The sequence below is a fragment of the Bombina bombina genome, chromosome 6, assembly GCF_027579735.1.
Source record: "Bombina bombina isolate aBomBom1 chromosome 6, aBomBom1.pri, whole genome shotgun sequence".
In the NCBI taxonomy this organism is placed as follows: domain Eukaryota; kingdom Metazoa; phylum Chordata; class Amphibia; order Anura; family Bombinatoridae; genus Bombina; species Bombina bombina.
This window is the reverse complement of record NC_069504.1, coordinates 1,081,468,046-1,081,474,061: the sequence shown is the minus strand read 5'-3', so window position 1 is coordinate 1,081,474,061 and position 6,016 is coordinate 1,081,468,046.

Genomic DNA, 6,016 nt, shown 5'->3' with positions numbered 1-6,016 from the left:
CTGTGTACAGCCAGAGAGACGTTGCAGAGAGGTCACAGGAATGTTGTAAGGGCATAGACTGCAGGAATAACAGTGAATGCCAGGAGCCTTAGGAATTGCTAGTCAGGATACACCTGTGGAATAAGAAAAATTACTAAGCACCTGTGTGAAGGTGAGCAGAGCTTATAACAGGAAAGGAGGTTGAGATTTGAGGATGAGCCCATTACTTAACCTAGAGCAGGGGAGTTCTGACAATAACATTCGTTCTAACATATGAATCAGAATATAAAAAAATTTGCGCATCCCAGGTATGCTATGCATGTTGCCCTCTGCACACCCTGCAGCATGTGTAACACATAAGTGTCCAGGAAAACATGGCCGTGGTGGCAACCCTAATCTCACTCCTTTTCTATTTGCGTTCTTCATACTAGCCTCTAACATTCTCACTACCTCTCCCTAATACCTTGACTTTCCTTTGTCTTTATTCATTTTCACTTACTTTCTCCCCTTCACTTGCCTATTTGCTGAGTTATATTTCTCTCCCTTTTTTCCCACGCTTGCATTTTTCTATCTCTCTCATGACCATATACCCTTCTTTCATACCTCTTACACTGTTATCCTTCACACTCACACATGACTTTTGTATTTTCATTAGAACCAACCATTTTATCTCCCTTTAGTTCTGTGGTTTTGATGCTTCCTTTTACAGGTAGAAAACCCTTTATCCAAATTGCTTGGGAGAGGAAAAGGTTTAGATTTTGAAATAGTTTGGACTTTGGAATATTTGTATCTGCAAAATTGGACAGTTTTGAGAAGGGATGGACAATTTGTTATTTAATTTAGGCAATATTTACATGTCATAATACAGCTTATACATGCAACTTTGTAGTTTTATATAATTGTTTAATACTGTTGTATACATAGTTCCCATAAAAAAAGAGAGAAGCACTCAACCTGGGAACGAACAATAGCATAATAGCTTGTTCTATGGCTAGTTACCACCCAAGATGCAGCATATTTTTGCTCAACATGTGCCTTTCATAGAGAAGAACGTTCCTGAAGCATATCAGTCTGATCCTGACTTCACAGTACAGTCCAGCCCTGAAATACCAGGCAATTCCTCTCTGAACGAGAGAAACAGCAAAACCCCAGACGTACATTTCGGCCTATTGGGGCCTCGTCAGTGAGGTGCAGCCATATCCCTCTAGGCACACTGAGCAAACGGGTCCACGTCTGGATTCCCGCATCACACTTAGGGCGACTTCCCTAAGTGTCATAATTTGCATAAATAAAAAGAGAGAAGCGCTCAACCTAGGAACGAACAATAGCATAATAGCTTGTTCTATGGCTTGTTATCACCCAAGAAGCAGCCTCTTTTTGCTCAACATGTGCCTTTCACAGAGAAGAACTTTCCTGAAGCATATCAGTCTGATCCTGACATCACAGTACAGTCCAGCCCCAAAATACCAGGCAATCCTTCTCTGAACGAGAGAAACAGCAAAACCCCAGACTTACATTTCGACCTATTGTGGGCGACGTTAGTGAGGTTCAGCCATATCACTTTAGGCACACTGAGCAACGGGTCCACAGCTGGATTCCTGCATCACACTTAGGGAGGCTTCCCTAAGAGTCATAATTTGCATAAATAAAAAGAGGGAAGCGATCAACCTGGGAACGAACAATAGTATAATTATTTTATTATTATTACTGTTCTTTATTTATAAAGCGCCAACAGATTCGGCAGCGCTGTCTATGGGTACAAAGATAAAAGTACAGTACAATACAATATAAAAGACACCAAACAAAGTTTAACAAACAAATACAGGGGGAATTGAGGGCCCTGTTCCTATGGGAACTTACAATCTAGATGGTAGGAGGGTGAGAAACAGGAGGTGGTGACTGCAAAGGTGAGAATGATGTTAGTGTGGAGTTAGATGGGGCAGCAGTTAGGCAAGTGGAATTAATTTGTTACTGATTTGGAGATAGGCTTCCATGAATAGAAAGGTCTTTAGGGAGTGTTTAAAGGAGGAAAGGTTAGGGGAGAGTCTGACAGCTCTAGGAAGTGCATTCCAGATGGTTGGTGCCACACGAGAGAAGTCCTGCAGCCTAGCATGGGAGGAGGTGATGGTAGAAGATGCAAGGAGCAGGTCATTGTTGGATCTTAGGGGATGGCTGGAGAATATTTGTTGATGAGTGAGGACAGGTATGGGGGGCTGCAATGGTAAGGGCTTTGTAGGTCAGGATGAGAATTTTGAATTTAATTCTGCTGTGGATGGGGAGCCAGTGAAGGGACTCGCAGAGAGGTGCAGCAGATACAGAGCATCGGGAGAGGTGGATTAGCATATTAGCCTGCTATTAGGATGGATTGAAGAGGGGAGAGGCAGGAGAGAGGGAGGCCAGTTAGTAGGTTATTACAGTAGTCAAGTCGGGAGATTACCAGGGGGTGGATTAGCTGTTTAGTAGTTTCAGCACTCAGAAACAGACAAATTTTGGCGATATTGCGTAGGTGGTTGCGACAGGAGGAAGAGAGCAATTGGATGTGGAGTATGAAGGATAATAGCTTGTTATATGGCTAGTTATCACCCAAGAAGCAGCCTCTTTTTGCTCAACATATGCCTTTCACAGAGAAGAACTTTCCTGAAGCATATCAGTCTGATCCTGACCTCACAGTACAGTCCAGCCCCGAAATACCAGACAATCCCTTTCTGAATGAGAGAAACAGCAAAACCCCAGACGTACGTTTCGGCCTATTGTTGGCCTCGTCAGTGAGGTGCAGCCATATCCCTCTAGGCACACTGAGCATTGGGTCCACGTCTGGATTCCCGCATCACACTTAGGGAGACTTCCTTAAGTGTCATAATTTGCATAAATAAAAAGAGAGAAACGCTCAACCTGGGAACGAACAATAGCATAATAGCTTGTTATATGGCTAGTTACCACCCAAGAAGCAGTCTCTTTTTGCTCAAAAAGAGGCTGCTTCTTGGGTGGTAACTATCCATAGAACTATTGTTCGTTCTCAGGTTGAGCGCTTCTCTCTTTTTATTTATGTATGCCTAGTTCCATCAGAAAGATATTACAGCACTGTAATCAGAACTTTAATATTTGTTGTTTTAAATAAATATAGACTATTATTTGCATTTTAGAACTAAAAAAACAACAAAAACAAAACAAAGACACAAGCAGAGAAGATTGTGACTTACAGGCAGGGAAAATAGTATTTTCTGATAAAAAAATTTTTTTAAAAATATTAATTTTTAAAATATTAATTAAAAAAAAATGGATTTTGGCTTGCTGGATTGGGGGATTTGTACCTACATGGTTTTAGGGGAAGGGCTATGCAGTAGAGAGCATAGGTCAATCATACTGCCAGGTAGCACACAAGATATGTTTCAAAGAGTCTGTACGGGCAAATCTTTTTTGGCTCATTTAAATGTTCTGGGTAATAAAGATACTGTAATAACCGCAAAGGCAGAAGCGCTAATATAAGCTACAAGAGCTAATAAAAGCTAAAGTTACAGGCTACAGATTAAATATAAATATCAATCAACATAAATGAATGAAATGTTTGTGCTCAAACTTACATCACCTTAGGCCCTGATGATAAAAACATTGTCAGAACCAAGAGAAATTTCCTTTTTGCCCTGTGGGTCCGGCGATATTTTAAAAGAACGTAGACTGACCCTCTCTGTTCTGACAAGTCCAATGTGTTTCCCTTCGGAAAAATAGATATTGCTGTTTCAGCAAATGTCCTCCAACATCCAAAGATATCTCCAATCTTGGCAAGGGGAGGCTGTTTTTAAAGTATGTCTACACAACTCAATGTCACTAAACAAAAATTGTAACACTTCAAATAATGCTGAAGTAAATTATTCACTAGATTTCTTACAATAGAAATGTTTTGACAAGGAAAATCTGGTGACACTGATATGAAAAGGTCCATCTAACATGGAGTATAGCGCTTTTAAAATTAACAATTCACAGCAATGTTTTGCCATTAAAATATATATTACTCTCATGAAACGCCCATGAAACTCCCACATAACGCCTATATATTTCTTATGTCTATGATCTCTATTGTTAATAAAGAACAACAAAAACTACCTTTACAAAAAAACCTAACATTACCAAAGAACCCACTAACATTACCAAAAATTAAAAAACTAACATTACAAAAACCCTACCATTACAAAAACCCTACCATTACAAAAACCCTACCATTACAAAAAACTACCATTACAAAAACCCTACCATTACAAAAAACTACCATTACAAAAACCCTACCATTACAAAAACCCTACCATTACAAAAAACTACCATTACAAAAACAAAAACCCTACCATTACAAAAACCCTACCATTACAAAAAACTACCATTACAAAAACCCTACCATTACAAAAAACTACCATTACAAAAACCCTACCATTACAAAAACCCTACCATTACAAAAAACTACCATTACAAAAAACTACCATTACAAAAACAAAAACCCTACCATTACAAAAACCCTACCATTACAAAAAACTACCATTACAAAAAACTACCATTACAAAAACCCTACCATTACAAAAAACTACCATTACAAAAAATAACAAATTACCAAAAATAAAGAGTTATGTTTATTCTAAAACCTCAAAATAAAAAAACCACCACTAAATAAAAAAAAATAATCTAAAACTAAACTACAAATAGCCCTTAAAAGGGATGTGTATGTGTACAAGATCCCAAATATTGATGCAAATTGCTACCTTATAGTGCTCAAGTCATGTGTATGTTATGTATGTAATCAGTATGCTGTCACGGAATGCAGCAAGTGAAAGAGGTCAGACTGATAACAGAAATAAAGGGACAGTAAACAACAAAATGATCATAAATGCATGATAAACCAAAAGTCATTTCTTATTTCACCCATCCACAGGACATTTATAAATAAATGTGGATGTTCTAATTTGCAGCATTGTAAATGACCTTGCAGACTTCTCAAGGCTAGTCATGCTATAAATCCTTCCCTAATAGACTGTAACTGAAAACAACTGCAAAACAATTCACGTTACACTAACTTAATGAATGTGGCTAGCCTTGCTGTCTGCATAAGAAAGCCCAGATTGGCTCTTCTAAATAAGTGGTGGGTGAGTCTAGCTATTGAAAAACAGTTGCAGCAAACAATGTTAATTTGTTTTTAACATTTTAGACAGATGTTATTCTGTAGAAAGGCAACAGAAATGCCCAAATTATTTTAACTTTTATGTCTTTTTGAAAATGTTATGGGGAATTAAATTTTGAGTTTAATATCCCTTCAATTACTTTATAAATACCCAGCATATTGTTAGGATATTAAAGCTCTGAAACCCATTAATAGTGGTTGAAGCTTGATATTTTATGCTTCTTCTCTATCAAGAAGGAAGAATATCTGGAGAGCTCTGCCAACTGATCACATCAGCATATGAAGTGTGAACATAATTAGAGTCTCAGAATATAAATGCTTCCTATTGTGCTTTGCTTTTCTGATGTGAATTTCTTCTTTCCTGGTGATAAGATACGACTGCTCTTTGTTAATTTATATCCAGTTAACAGTGCCACAAGATAACATGCAGTTGATTGGAAAAGGCTTATCTAGGTAGCGGTGCATGCAAGGAGAAACGAAAGCCTTCATGAAAGGCGTGTAACATAAAATGAGACAACAAAGAAACGGGAAGGCATGGGAGGAGAATGATACAAAAAGAGATACAATGCTGCCTGGTTTTCTTTTTACAAATTTAACCCATTCAAAGGGACAAGAATATAATTTTCGATCTTATAATATTACACCTATTGCAATTTAAGACATTTGTTTCACTTAACATTTCTTAACGTTTTTAGAGCAGCACATCCATGATAACTTGGATGATCCTCTTGTAACAGCTCTTTCTATATTATGATAATAGGAATGGAGAACATTTCAGGAGTTTGCAATTTGAATATCAGAATGAATGTTCCCCTTGACATACATTCTGAGGCTCAAATTTTTTTATAGAATGAATGTTGACCTTTGAATATCAGA